The sequence below is a fragment of the Pseudophryne corroboree genome, chromosome 5 (assembly GCF_028390025.1).
Source record: "Pseudophryne corroboree isolate aPseCor3 chromosome 5, aPseCor3.hap2, whole genome shotgun sequence".
Taxonomy (NCBI): Eukaryota; Metazoa; Chordata; class Amphibia; order Anura; family Myobatrachidae; genus Pseudophryne; species Pseudophryne corroboree.
This window is the reverse complement of record NC_086448.1, coordinates 43,339,963-43,356,277: the sequence shown is the minus strand read 5'-3', so window position 1 is coordinate 43,356,277 and position 16,315 is coordinate 43,339,963. Positions and strand designations below refer to the sequence as shown.

Here is a 16,315-nt window from a genome sequence, read left to right as displayed (position 1 = left end):
TGTTTGTGTCGGCCTCTTGTGTCGCTTAGCTTAGTCACACAGCGACCTTGGTGCACCTCTTTTTTTCTTTGCATCATGTGCTGTTTGGGAACTATTTTTTTGAAGTGCCATCCTGTCTGACACTGCAGTGCCACTCCTAGATGGGCCAGGTGTTTATGTCGGCCACTTGTGTCGCTTAGCTTAGTCACACAGCGACCTTGGTTCGCCTCTTTTTTCTTTGCATCATGTGCTGTTTGGGGACAATTTTTTTGAAGTGCCATCCTGTCTGACACTGCAGTGCCACTCCTAGATGGGCCAGGAGTTTGTGTCGGCCACTTGTGTCGCTTAGCTTAGCCATCCAGCGACCTCGGTGCAAACTTTAGGACTAAAAATAATATTGTGAGGTGTGAGGTGTTCAGAATAGACTGGAAATGAGTGGAAATTATGGTTATTGAGGTTAATAATACTATGGGATCAAAATGACCCCCAAATTCTATGATTTAAGCTGTTTTTTAGGGGTTTTTGAAAAAAACACCCAAATCCAAAACACACCCGAATCCGACAAAAATTTTTCGGTGAGGTTTTGCCAAAACGCGTCCGAATCCAAAACACGGCCGCAGAACCGAATCCAAAACCAAAACACAAAACCCGAAAAATGTCCGGTGCACATCACTAATTTTCACATACTACATGCTCTATTGTCTGCATGTGACCAGAAGCTAGGGAACTACATAAAGGTTCATTGCCAGGAGGAAGTTTGGAGAGCGAGAGAGAGAGAGAGAGAGAGAAAGAAAGAGAGAAGGAATGAGTCAAGTCGGCTGGTAAAGAAATAACTGAAAAGAGGAAGTAGACAGTAGAAGAGAAGTACAAGAGGAAAATGTCCAAGTGTTAAAGGTATCAGTACAGTAATTTTGACCCTACCAATACGTTGGAAGATTAACTGGATATGAAACATCATTTGTATTGCAGCTTACCTGGAATAGTCGTAAACACAAGTCATGATGGGGGTCATTCCGAGTTGATCGTAGCTGTGCTAAATTTAGCTCAGCGATGATCATTCACACTGACATGCGGGGGGACGTCCAGCACAGGGCTAATCCGCCCCGCATGTCAGTGCCGCCCCCCCCCCCACCGCAGAAGTGCAAAGGCATCGCACAGCAGCGATGCCTTTGCACTTTAAGAGTAGCGTGCTGGCCGGGAGCTACTCGTCGCTCCCCGGCCCGCAGCGTCTGCATGTGACATCACGCAGCCGCCACGGCATGCCCCCCAAAACGTCGGCCTTACGCCACCGTCCAGGCCCCTCCCGCCCAGCGACCGCCTCTGCCTCAGAGGCGATTGCTAGGCAACGACGGCTGCCATGCGCTGGCGCACTGCGGTGCTGGCGCATGCACAGTTCCAACCCGATCGCAGCGTTGCGACAAACTGCAGCGAGCAATCGGGTAGGAATGACCCCCAATAGATGGTAGTGTGAACAAATTCTATTGTCAAGAGGGCAGTTCAGTAAATTGCTGTTGATGACAGGCAGAGCTATTACAGCAGACCAAAGAGTGATGCATAACCCTACATAGACAAACCCTACTGTACCTGGTTACCTGATTGCTGATTGCTGCAGACTTTACCCTTTCACATTGCACATTATAGACTTATAGGAGGGACTAACTGTTCTGTATGTGAAGCACCCCAACAGGAAAAGAGTGATGAACACTGTTATGAGGTTTACTTCACTCTTCTGAAAGAGATTGGAGGGGAGATGTATCAAGCCTTGGAGAGAGATAAAGTGGGGAAGTTGGCCAAAGCAACCAGTTAGCACCTAACCATCATTCTAGAGGCTGTGCTGATTGGTTGAAATGGGCAATTTTGCCGCTTTACATCAATCCAAGGCTTGCTGTATCTCCCCCAGTGCATTTTTATACCTCTACTCTAACACTCAGGGCCACCATCAGTGGGGATTGCCAGTACCGGGCCCTGCTAGAGAGGGTGCCGCCATGGGCAGGGGCAGTTCTTGGAAGGGGGGGGCATAAAGCCAAAAAGCAACAGAGTTAAGTAGTCACCCAGTTGCAGCTCTGGACTGAGGGTGTGGGGGGGGGTGAGCCCAGTGAGCTGTTACTGCAGCCACATACACACAGTGCGCTGAGCCTCTGGCAGCCATCGAAAGCAGGTACTGGCTGCTGATGATACAGGTTGAGTATCCCATATCCAAATATTCCGAAATACAGAATATTCCGAAATACGGAATTTTTTGAGTGAGACTGAGATAGTGAAACCTTTGCTTTCTGATGGCTGAATGTACACAAACTTTGTTTAATACACAAAATAATTGAAGATATTGTATTAAATGACCTTCAGGCTGTGTGTATAAGGTGTATATGAAACATAAATGAATTGTGTGTATGTACACAAACTTTATTTAATGCACAAAGTTATTAAAAATATTGGCTAACATACCTTCAGGCTGTGTGTATAAGGTGTATATGAAACATAAATGTATTCTGTGCTTAGACTTAGGTCCCATCGCTATGATATCTCATTATGGTATGCAATTATTCCAAAATACCGAAAAATACAATATCCAAAATACTTCTGGTCCCAAGCATTTTGGATATGGGATACTCAACCTGTACCACCTTCATCAAAGCTCCTTCTAGCTCCAGTCTACACGTGCACTGTCTGCATCGTGCCCCAGTGAACCGGCTCCATGGTGTGTGTGTGTGTGTGTGTGTGTGTGTGTGTGTGTGTGTGTGTGTGTGTGTGTGTGTGTGTGTGTGAAGGGCAGGACTCTGCCTATTTGATCAGTCCCAGGCCCCACACCGGAAACCTCTTCAATACTATATTATGAGCATGCACTGGTTGTCTGCAGAAACTGTGTTTAGTAAGATTACTATTTGAAAAGCTTACTTATAAGTTTTAATATTACATTGCTGTCATCATCACCCAACTCAATGAAAAGTACATCAAGCGTATCACTGACAGCAGCCTAAATGTTTTAATATTTCTGTTGATATTATTATGAGTTTATAGGATAATTAAATGGATGTACACATGTGTCCTCCTACATATTTGTTGCAGTCACGTTAAACAGCCCTTCTAGAAGCACAGAGCATCTTTATGTGCAACTTTTTTCTATTTAAATGCGTCTAAATCTCATTGAATGTAAATAGGACGCACAAGCAGCTTCCACTGATTAAAATGATATGCGGCATGCCTATATTCTGGTTGTGACTGCGGCTGTATCTGCATACGAAATGCTACATTACAGTGTTTTTCTGGAAATCACTGTTTAATAGCATTTCATATGCAAATACAGCCACCGTCACACACAAGATAGAGGCATGCACATATAATTTAATTAGCAGAAGTTGCTTGTCCATCCTATCTGCATAGTGATGCATTTCGGCAAAAAAAGATGGCTGACATTGCTAGGGAGCTGCCGTCTGACTCCCGCCAGACATGCTGCTTGGCATATTGAGATAAGATGTATGAGGAAACATCTGTAAGTGACTATTGGAGTTTAGCAGGTGCTCATAACAGACGGGAGTGGATCATAGAGTCGACCAAACTTAGGTTGACCACTATTGGTCAACAGTAACGACATCGACACCTGAAATAGGTCAAGACAAACATTAGGTCGACATGTACAAAGTAGACATAACAAAAGGTTGACATGAGTTTTTAAATTTCTTTTGCGGTAATTTTCTTTGTAGAGTGACCGGGAACCCCAATTAGGGCACCGTGTCCCCTCGCATGGCTCGCTTCACTCACAATGCTACGTGGATCGTAAAGTATAAAAAAAACTCATGTCGACCTTTTGTCATGTCACCTAGTACATGTCGTCCTAGTTTCCATGTCGACCTAGAAATCATGTCGACCAGTAGTGGTCAACCTAGACACTGTCGACGTAAGTGTGATCGACCTAGAGACCGGATACCATAACAGACACAGTGGATGGCAACTGTTGTGTTATACAGTTGCGTATACCCACTGTAGGCGTTATATGCGAGTTTTAAATCACAGTTTAATAATGTACTGTATATAGTATTATGACTACTGTTACTTTGTATGCTTAGAAAACATAAATAAACAATAAAAAAAGAGCCAACTGTACTAACTAGCATTGTGGTGAAATACATTTCCAGTATAGATGAAAGAGGAAATGGGGATTTACAGTATCTACAAATCTTGCCAATTAGCTACCGTAGGTTATAGCAGATTTTACAATTGTTTTTTGTAATTCCGGTGTACAGCAGTTTATTATTCTTAGTTAATTTCTCATATTTCCACCACTTTACTTTAACATTTAGAGCCCTTCTTCCTCACTGGGAGGAGGTTGATAGACAGTCAAAAGGTTGACACTGCCAAAAAAAGTAAACATGGTCAAAAGGTCGACACAGTCAAAAGGTTGTCATATGGTGCACACATATTTTTTTAAGGTTTTTTTCACATTTTTACAACTTTTGCTGAATTTACTATCCATGTCACAAACTATTGCCTTTAGTAACCTTGAGGCGACCAAAGTGGGCCACCGAGCCCGAAGTGCGGTGAGCGTAGCGAGCCCATGAGGGTACGCATTTCAACAAATTTACTATCCATTGCACAAACTATTACCATTAGTAACCTTGCGGCAAGTGAAACAAGCACAAGAGATTTCAACAAATACGTGTAAAAAAAAATTAAAAACACAAAATAACACCCCATTTTTTTGTGTCGACCTTTTCACTGTCAGTATTTGACCCTATTGACCCTTTGACCCTGTCAGCATTTGACTGTTGAGCTTTTGTCTTGTTGACCTTTTGACTCTATCTACCTCTTGACTGTTGACCCTATGGTGTAGACCTAATGACTGTCTATCTTCCGTATAACACTCTCCTCACTTTAACTTCTGTTTTTCCATCCTTCACTCTCTATTGGGCTAAACTCAAAAATGTACATACAGTATCTGTTATGTATCTAACGCACTATACTGATACATACAGTGCATTCATTAATTTATAAGCTTGCCTAATAGCTACTAATTGTATCTAGATTGGCCAATAAGAATCTATTGAATTGCTACCTAATTAATAAAACAATACATTCCAATCTATTGCTGATATACACGGATGAGTCACATTATTATGACCACCAACTAATAGCCAGAGAGTAACCGTCGTGTGCTGCATGGACAGCAGTTAGATGGGCAGATAGTGACTCACCCCCAGCATTGCAATTTCAATCCCTTTTCATGTGTTTTTTCTCCCCTGTGAAACCCCGATATAATTAATTATTATTTTCGAGGAAATAAGTTGTGGGTAGCATCAGTTTATATGTTTATCTAATTTTCCCTAGCATTGTCTATCCACAATTTGACTGTGTTTAAACTTGCAATATATTCCTGCATACTGACTATAAGTACTCACAGACTGAGTATCAGTTGCACTGTTATCTCTTCTTTCCTTGGGCTCAATTATTGAGACTTGTCTGTATCTGGCACTAGAAACATCTCTGTTACATTACAGTTTTTGATACTCTGTTATCTCTATCACTGTTGTGAAGAATCTGACCATAATCCATCTGGTTTATCTATAGTCAGCACAGGTGCCTGCTTATCTCCACTATATGCCATTTACTGGTATTAGTTATTTAGAAATGTTCATTGTGAATTAATTTTTTAATTGTCAGTAAGGGCCTCTTTTGGCACGTCTATTTGATCCCCATTTCTTTCTTATTCCTATCTATCTATTTTCGTGGACTCTCACCACTGATTCAGGGTTCACCCCTGTCTAACATTGGCAGCAGATCCATCTTTTTCTTCACACTATAAATTTCGTGAACTCTCATCAGTGATTCCAGAGTTTCCGCTATCGTTCGTATCTCTCTACTACCATACCACACTGGAAACGCCCAAAGCAGTCTGATCTTGGAAGCTAATCAGTGTTGGGCTGGGTCAGTACTCCAGTGGGCGACCCTTGAGGAAGACCCAGAGTAGTAGAGCTCATATTGGTCCATCATGCTCAGAGTCTAACACTGACAGCAGATTCACCTTGCTATCTTATCTCTTACTGCTTTTTCTCTTATTAAAAATGGCAAAACTACAATCTTCAGTCTCCTACATTTCAGCCTTACAACTGTTTCAATTTGGATGAATACGGGGCCAACACATATTGGAAGCTCATTTGTCTCCAGAACGATTTATGTTAACTTCTTAAAGCACTCTTATTGTATTTTTGGCAGCCGGAACTTATTATGCTATTATCAGCATTTAATTGTTATTAATTGAATTATTATTTAGTTTATCTCAATTTTTTCGTGTTATCAATTATCAGCATTTATTTGCTAGTTACTTCATTACATCATCTGATTGTTACCTTATTGACCACTATCTTTTATTACATGATACTAATAAAAGTTACATTTTATATTTATATTTATCTTTAATATTTCATACATTACATTATTTAAAAGTAAAGAGTGCGCCCACAAAAGAGTCTCTTTTTTCTCCAGACTGTTGCAGATAGTGACTCAATAAGATGCTGGTAGGTTGGCACAGGTACATATTGATGGTGAGCTGCTCTACTGTCGGCCCTCACGCACCTTTGTAGCTGACGTTCACCTCTCACACCAATGGCACGTGGTGCTCGGCAGTTTCCACTTTGGTTATTCGCATTGGTTCCATTTGTCCAGTCACGATACACCTTCACCACAGCAGCACGCGAGTAGTTCACAAATTGCGCTTTTTCAGAAATACCGCCACCCTTGGCCCTAAAGCCGATAATCATCCCTTTTTGAAACTCAGATAAATCGCCCCTTTTACCAATGACAGCAACGAGTGATATGTGTGCAGATGGCCTATGGCACACCTTATATACCCACCATGCCAGAGCACAACATGTGACGTACTTCATGGGCTACGTGCTGCCAACGTCAAATGTAGGAGTCATAATAACGTGACTTAACCGTGCAGTATAACTTAACTAGAGTACTATAAAATAAAAACATGGGGGTCTGCGCACAACTTAAAATGTAATAATTAAATAAAAAGGCACTGGAGACCCTGAAGCTGTACTGTAACTTTAAGAGATATCTTGCTCAGTAGTCGTATCACCTTACGTGGGTTACAGTTTTAAACGTAGTCACTGTGAAAATTGATATTTTGCGAAATATAATAAATGCTTTTTCTACTCTAAGAACAAAGAACTATTTCAGATTATAAATTTAATTAACTATAGTCAACAGAAACTGCATGTGTTTTTGGAATGACATCCAAATTACAGTTCATTGGGAGAATATCAAGACCATTTAAAGATTAGATTCTGCAGCATGTTAGCAGAAGTGGAAATTAACATAATACACACACAATGTTTGAGAACACTGCTGTATTTCATGGTTCAGTTGAAAAAGAATTAAAAGTGATGAAAGTTATTTTGGCAGCTGTGTTTGGTATTATAAAAAGTATGGTAGTACAAGTGAATATGTGTAGTCCTCTGGTTCTAGCTGCTAAAATTCCTATGCAACCAACTTGGCAGTTTTGCGCTGCTAAACTTTAATTGGTATATTATTTATGAATTCATTTTTAGAGAACTGAATTTATGCCTGACATTTTCTTCCTCTAACAAACCATGGACACCCAACTGTAAAACTATAATTATAGATGATGTTATAGAGGAGTTTCTTGACCACACAAATGTACAGTACGAGACCACAGACAAAATACTGTTTTATAGGTCATAGACTTCGTAAATCTATTATATTTTACAGCAGTGGCAAAATTTGAAACAAAACAGGTATATAGTAGTAGTATGAAGGTCTACTCCTATAAATGTGTATTTTATCCAGGGTGGGATAAAGGCTGGTGTGGGCCTGGGACAATGAAGTTGTGGGGTCCCCCACTAGTCAGAGTGATAGCATATCCTGAGGCACCCCTGGGCATACACACACACACACACATCTTACCTGGACACTGCAGCTTACACGGACAGTGTGCCGCACCACCAACACACAGACATTGCCTGCTCAGGATCACTGTGTCACAGAACGTTACATCCCTGTTCTGCGAGAGTGACTCTAGATGGAGGCGCTCCATGGTGGCTGCCGTTAATGAACAGCTGAGCCACCAGAGTGGACTCCTCCACTGCACCTAGCCCTATGTGGGGCACATAATGTGTAGAGGCATCGGGAAGACTGCCCCTGTTGAATCCGACCCTGGTTTTACCTTTGCTGACAATTATTCTATACAATCCATTTCATGAGTCATATGACAAAAACATAGTGTTTGAAGGGCTGATGACCTGATAGGCTGGTCCAGCATAACAGCCTGACTGAGCAGCTCTGCTCAGCTGAATGGCAGACAGAGAGCCAGGGGCTGGCTGATTAGTTTTACCTTCCAGGGGTCTGCTCAGCTGCTCGGTTCTCAGAGACAGGGCCTGGCCAAGAGCTCTGCCCATGGTACTCGCTCGGCCACTTGACATACAGAAAGATGGGGGGTGCCACTAGGCTACACCCTGAAGAGGCATGGCTTCTCCCCTTGTCATGTGCAGGTGTGCATGCAGTAGAATACCAGGGCAATTTCAGACACCAGTCTGCCCCTGCTTGTATGCATATATAAGTGTATTAACAGTGCATCCAGGTATGCAGTACTTTACAAATTGTACAGTACATGGATCAATATGTAGTACTGGACAATATATACTAGAGCAGTACGTACTTGGAGAAAGAGAAGGAAGAGTTCTCAGTACAAGAAGCATACAGTTTAGTTAAAAAACAAATAGGTTATAAGTGAATGCACACTGTATATTAACGGGATCCACAGTGATCTATATGTGCAAAACGGATCAAAAAGCATCATAGTGATTTTTTGACAGTGTTATTATTATTATTATTATTATTATTATATTATCTTTTATTTATATATACAGTTTGAAACAATATAGGACAAATACAAGGCATATACAGAAAACAAGGGAGTATTGAGTATAACATATTGTAAGTAAGAGATGGAAAAACACATGAGGGGAGAAGGCCCTGCTCTTGTGAGCTTACAATGTAAAAGGTGATGGGCTGATAGACCAGGGTAACACAGATGGGGTAGACCATAAGCATGGACAAGAGGGTTAGGAGGACAGTAGGCTGGGTTTGGTAAAGAAGTATGTTTTGAGAGCCCACTTGAAGTTTAGTAGAGAGGTGGAGATTCCAATTGGGAGACATAGGGAGTTCCAGAGATAGGGAGCAGCACAATCAAAATCCTGTAGGTAGAAGTGGAAGAGATAATTTTTTGGGAGGAGAGGTGGTGTGCATTAGCAGAGGAAAAAGGACGGGTAAAAGAATAGAGATAGATGAGGTCAGAGATGTAAGAGGGAGAAGAGTGGGAGAGGTCTTTAAAGATGAGTGTGAGAAGCTTGAATTGGATTCTGAATGGGAAGGGGAGCCAGTGAAGGGCTTGTAAGAGAGGGGAGTTGGATGTAGTACATTTGGTGAGGAAGATAAGATGGGCAGCAGCATTGCGGATAGATTGAAGTGGAGAGAGGCATATGTCAGGGAGGCCAGAAAGGAGATTACAGAAGTCCAATGTGGATGTGTGTCTTAGTAGCATCCTGGGTGAGAAAGGGTCTGATTTGGGAAAAATATTTGAGATGGAAACAGAAGGTTTGTGAGAGGTACTGAATGTGTGGTTTGAAGGAGAGGGAGGAGTCAAAGATTACTCCAAGACATTGCACTTGGGGACTAGAGGAGATAGTAGTGCCATCAATAGATAATGCACTTGTGGGAGGTAAGGTTATATGGGAGGGAGGGAAGATGATCAGCTCAGTCTTAAACATGTTGAGTTTAAAAAAGTGCTGGGACATCCAGGAGGAGATAGCTGGAGATACTAGTGAAGAGAGTTGGGAAAAGGTCAGGGGTGGAAAGAAAGATTTGAGTATAATCTGCATAGAGATGATATTGTATGTCAAAAGTGCTAATTAGCTCACCTAAAGAGGATATGTAGAGAAAGAAAAGAAGAGGCCCCAAAACAGAACCTTGGGGGACACCTACTGGTTGAAGAAGTGTGGTTCGGGGGGAGTTTGAGTCATGAGAGGAGACAGAGAAGGAATGGTCAGAAAGGTAGGAGGACAGCCAGGAACGGGCTGTATCACACAGACCAAGGGGGTAAAGGATTTGCAGGAGGAGAGGGTGGTCCACAGTGTCAAAGACAGCAGAGAGTTCAAGATGAATACGAAAAGAGTAGTGGCTCTTGGATTTAGCAGCAAGGAGGTCATTGTAGATTTTTGTGAGGGCAGTTTCGTGGAGTGGAGAGGACTGAAATCTGACTGGAATGGGTAAAGCAGTGAGTTGGAGGAAAGAAAGACAGTAAAGTGGTTGTAGACTATATGCTGAAGGAGTTTGGAGGCAAAAGGAAGAAGAGAGATGAGTTGGTAGTTGGAGAGAGTGGTTGGATCAAGGTTAGTTTTTTTAAGAATAGGGGAGACAAGAGCATGCTTGAAGGCAGAAGGGACAGTGCCTGGGGAGAGGGAGAGATTGAGGAGATGGGCAAGATGGGAATATGCACAAGTAGAGAGGTAGCGGTAGGAGATAGGGTCAAGTGTGGAGGTGGAGGGGGTTGAGGAACAGATAAGAGCATTAAACTTGCTCTCAAATACATGGGTGATCCCGCACTGGTTAAGTAAGACAATAATAAACTACAAAAAACAAAATAGACAATTAGGGAGAAAAAGTCTTCTGATATAGTCAAGTTGGTGGTGCACCCAGAGTCAATGTTTGTACCTGTCAAAATTAGAGAAAAAGAAGACTGTTGTGTGGGTGCACTCTTAGAATTGGTCAAAAAGAATCATAGATAAGAAGATAAAATTATAATTGTATTAAATCTGTTAAAAATGGATAAGTATATCCAACCAGACAAATTGATCTCTAGTATACAAAAAATGCTAATAGATGTGATCCCATACACGTGATTGAACTGTCAAGTTAACCATGAGTCTGTTGGGAGCACAACCTGATGGGTTAGATAAGTAAAGATGTGAATTTGATTTAATGTATTCAAATGGATAGAATCCTTAATCAGTACAAAACAATGAAGTTCAGAAATGTCAAAAATGCACAATAATAATAATCACAGAAAAAACAAAGTTTATGTTGAGATCAATCATTGTTTAAATATTATCATTGGGTCCCCAACAAAATCATATTTAGGATTGATAGGTTCAATAATTGAACTGGTTAGGGACCCTGGCCGCTGCAGCCTGCTAATGGATAAATAGACCTATTGGTCAATAAAAGGGTACTTGAGGGATATCATGATCTGCTGCTCTGGTACCTGTTGAATGTGATGCAATATTTAGAATGTGTCCCACAGATAGAAGAAACATAAATGGCGATTCTGATTTCAGTGTTAGGCAAGGAGTTTATTTTCCATATGTTGCTCTACTAAACTTGGTATTCCAAGGTGGTCTCCCATCCAAGTACTAACCAAGCCCAACAATGCTTAGCATCCGAGATCGGATGGTATCAGGCATCAACAATGTGGTATGTTAGTAGAAAAATAAATAAAGGTGCGGCAACCACTCCTGGATCACTGATGATCAAGGAGGTGTAAAAGTGAAAGTAAGAAGGAACAACAGGTGGATCTGCTGCAAGTGTTAGGCAGCGATAAATAAATATGATGGCATTGCGGACAATGATATTACTCTGGACCGAGAGTTTGTTTGGGGGAGTGCAGAATTGGTCTACAGTAATTTGAAAGACACATTGACCCTAATATGACAATTTAGTGGAGAAAGACTGCTATCAAACAGTCTGAATGCCTCTGATATTGGTAATATTATAACACCATATGCAGACCGAATACAAATAAGGCTCCAAAAGGTTGCTGTATCACCAAATCAGTTCCCAGGTTATATACATGCATTACTGTAATCTGCATACCAATATACCATAGATCCCCAGCAGATTAAGCTTGTTAGCATTAACACTGTGTAAAGATGAAACCAAGGCAAAAAAATGAAAAGAATGAAATGAAATAGGTATGTAAATGCTGATGGTACTGGGTACACACAGACAATTTGTGCAGTCAGCGTATAGTGAATCTGCACAGTGGATCCCTGATGCTGAAAATGCATACACACATACAGTAGGTACATGAACAGCTGCTGTGAAAAAGTATACTCAGAGTGTCCAGAAGACTTCACCATCTGAGCGGACAGCAGCAGCGGCTGGAGCGGCACATGGCTGGGAATCCCATTGGTTCCTATCAAAGCAGGGGCAGCGGTCAGACAGAGGCAAACACATTTCGCCCGCAAGTCGGACTTGTTCACTTCCGGGATTGACTTGCTCACCGGATAAAGGGAAGAGGGATGTCAGAGTCAGTAGGAGGGAAGGAGAGGGAGTCAGGGAATGGAGGAGGGAGGTTGCTCAGGTTCTGGTGGGATGGGTTGTCCTGTCGTATGGAGTCAATTTTGGATGTAAAGTAGGTGGCAAAGTCAATAGCAGAGAGTGAAGAGGGGGGTTAAGGCAGGGGTGTGCAGAGGAGTGAGATAACAGTGGCAAAGAGGTGCCGGGGGTTTGAGGACTGGGATAACCATTATATGGTTATATTTTACAAAAACACCTACAGTATTGTTGTAATTTAAGAAAATATTATAATAATAACAACAATGGTTACATAATGAATTAGTGCTAAACTGTTTTTTTTAAACATTTTATATAAATTAAGAACAGGAAAGTTTAACAAACCACTGGAATCTCCGTATCCTGTCCAGATAGCACTAAACAGGATGAATTGACTAGCATGATGTTGGAGGATACCAGCAGTCCTCCATAATCAGGACAACTAGGTCATGGTAAGTTAATAATACTGTGGGACAAACAACTTGAAAAGGAATTTGGATTTAAAAAATATACTATTTACCACTAAAGTATTATTATTATTATTATTATTATTATTTATTATATAGCACACTCATACAGTATTCTGCAGGTTCTAGAAGACATCCATCCTCACACCAGTGAGGAATTCTGACTAATCTATTTCTTCCACCTGATGTTAATATGGTGATGTAGAAGTTGGGACATTCATCAGATTTTTAAAATGCTTTATTTTCAGAGTTTGAAAGTGAAATTGTTTGTTATCCATTCAAAAAGCCCCCGAATCTCTTCACAAGCTTGGGGGAGGGAGGGGAGGCAGCGATTGCAATTGAATTGCAGCCCCAGTAATCAGTGCTGGCTGGATGGGGGGTGGGGCAGTGTGACCAGGTCTACAGTGCTCCCTACTGCAGCCGGGCAGCCCCCGGCAATCAGTGCCATCACATGCGCATGCACAGTGTGAGGAAGTCGTTATGAACACCTCAGCTACAGGGGGGGAATATAACTTTTTTTTAAATAAACTGATTCACAAAAACAGTAGTTTTTAAAAACTGATATTTTTTATTGGACAGGCACGATGTATAGCGAAACAAATGTGAAATTTAAAGGTGGGAATTGAAAACTAAAAATTCTCATTTCACAATTTTTTCATGATAAATATGACCCTAGTTTTTTTGCTGTTCTCTTATTGCACCCAGTTTTTGGAAGGGATCATAAATGGAATTACGGAGCGCATGGAAAAACATCATTTGGAACTCCGTCTTGGAGGGAGGGATGGCTCATTAAAATCTGTTAGTAGATTGTAGTGCAGCTTTAAGTCCTCTACTTATAGATCCTCAATGACTCTATAGCATTATAATACAGTAACTCAAACTTTTTGCATCAGTTTTATTTAAAAAATCACATTCAAATGTAACTAACCACTTGGCTTCCTCCGTAGAAAAAACAAACAACAAAATATCCCTGTATTACTGTATATTCAAGAAAGAATAATTTACAATTCACATCACCAGGTTAAATGTAATTTGATTATCGAGATTTTCAAATCCGATACTTCCCCTTTTGGGAGATAATCTAAAATCCAAGTAAAACACTTTATAATGCTAATACAGTCTTGTCTAAGAAGTAGCCTGATCCACACAATTAATTACCATGAATACTGTTGAACTATAGGTGCTCCTGGAGAGAGCTCCTGTTGTAAAGAACTGATTAGGAGGGAAATTATTATCTCAGCTTCAACAAGCATAAATGCATATTACGCCAGTGAATGTTCGTTCAGGTACACAAAATAATTTAAGGATTAATTCAAATCCATTATAATTATAGCCTGCATTGAAAATAACGTGAGTGCTGGTTACTGCTAATTATCTGAAACTCTACATGTGCTGTTTAATGTGCTTTAAAGTCTTGTTTACCGTTAATAAATCACGTCCACAGAAAAATACTAGTGATGTGCACCGGAAATTTTTCGGGTTTTGTGTTTTGGTTTTGGGTTCGGTTCCACGGCCGTGTTTTGGGTTCGAACGCGTTTTGGCAAAACCTCACCGAATTTTTTTGTCGGATTCGGGTGTGTTTTGGATTCGGGTGTTTTTTTCAAAAAACCCTAAAAAACAGCTTAAATCATTGAATTTGGGGGTCATTTTGATCCCATAGTATTATTAACCTCAATAACCATAATTTACACTCATTTCCAGTCTATTCTGAACACCTCACACCTGACAATATTATTTTTAGTCCTAAAATTTGCACCGAGGTCGCTGGATGGCTAAGCTAAGCGACACAATTGGCCGACACAAACACCTGGCCCATCTAGGAGTGGCACTGCAGTGTCAGGCAGGATGGCCCTTCCAAAAAATACTCCCCAAACAGCACATGACACAAAGAAAAAAAGAGGCGCTATGAGGTAGCTGTGTGAGTAAGCTAAGCGACCCTAGTGGCCGACACAAACACCTGGCCCATCTAGGAGTGGCACTGCAGTGTCAGGCAGGATGGCCCTTCCAAAAAATACTCCCCAAACAGCACATGACGCAAATAAAAAAAGAGTCGCAATGAGGTAGCTGTGTGACGACTAAGCTAAGCGACCCTAGTGGCCGACACAAACACCTGGCCCATCTAGGAGTGGCACTGCAGTGTCGGGCAGGAAGGCCTTTCCAAAAAATACTCCCCAAACAGCACATGACGCAAAGAAAAATGAAAGAAAAAAGAGGTGCAAGATGGAATTGTCCTTGGGCCCTCCCACCCACCCTTATGTTGTATAAACAGGACATGCACACTTTAACCAACCCATCATTTCAGCGACAGGGTCTGCCACACGACTGTGACTGAAATGACTGGTTGGTTTGGGCCCCCACCAAAAAAGAAGCAATCTCTCCTTGCACAAACTGGCTCTACAGAGGCAAGATGTCCACCTCATCATCATCGTCCGATTCATCACCCCTTTCACTGTGTACATCCCCCTCCTCACAGATTATTAATTCGTCCCCACTGGAATCCACCATCTCAGATCCCCGTGTACTTTCTGGAGGCAATTGCTGCTGGTGAATGTCTCCATGGAGGAATTGATTATAATTGATTTTAATGAACATCATCTTCTCCACATTTTCTGGAAGTAACCTTGTACGCCGATTGCTGACAAGGTGAGCGCCGGCACTAAACACTCTTTCGGAGTACACACTGGAGGGAGGGCAACTTAGGTAGAATAAAGCCAGTTTCTGCAAGGGCCTCCAAATTGCCTCTTTTTCCTGCCAGTATACGTACGGACTGTCTGACGTGCCTACTTGGATGCGGTCACTCATATAATCCTCCACCATTCTTTCAATGGTGAGAGAATCATATGCAGTGACAGTAGACGACATGTCAGTAATCGTTGGCAGGTCCTTCAGTCCGGACCAGATGTCAGCATCAGCAGTCGCTCCAGACTGCCCTGCATCACCGCCAGCGGGTGGGCTCGGAATTCGTAGCCTTTTCCTCGTACCCCGAGTTGCGGGAGAATGTGAAGGAGGAGATGTTGACGGGTCGCGTTCCGCTTGACTTGACAATTTTCTCACCAGCAGTTCTTTGAACCTCTGCAGACTTGTGTCTGCCGGAAAGAGAGATCCAACGTAGGTTTTAAATCTAGGATCGAGCACGGTGGCCAAAATGTAGTGCTCTAATTTCAACATATTGACCACACGTGAATCCAGGTTAAGCGAATGAAGGGCTCCATCCACAAGTCCCACATGCCTAGCGGAATCGCTCTGTTTTAGCTCCTCCTTCAATGCCTCCAGCTTCTTCTGCAAAAGCCTGATGAGGGGAATGACCTGACTCAGACTGGCAGTGTCTGAACTGACTTCACGTGTGGCAAGTTCAAAGGGTTGCAGAACCTTGCACAACGTTGAAATCATTCTCCACTGCGCTTGAGACAGGTGCATTCCACCTCCTTTGCCTATATCGTGGGCAGATGTATAGGCTTGAATGGCCTTTTGCTGCTCCTCCATCCTCTGAAGCATATAGAGGGTTGAATTCCACCTCG

General features: G+C 41.9%; 2 pseudogenes; one reads left to right on the top strand and one right to left on the bottom strand.

Annotated features, from left to right (window-relative positions):
* Positions 1 to 5,828: 5,828 nt before the first annotated feature.
* On the top strand, positions 5,829 to 5,947 carry LOC134930280 (5S ribosomal RNA; annotated as a pseudogene).
* Positions 5,948 to 11,364: 5,417 nt separating this feature from the next.
* Positions 11,365 to 11,483, bottom strand: LOC134930718 (5S ribosomal RNA; annotated as a pseudogene).
* Between the last annotated feature and the right edge of the window lie 4,832 nt (positions 11,484 to 16,315).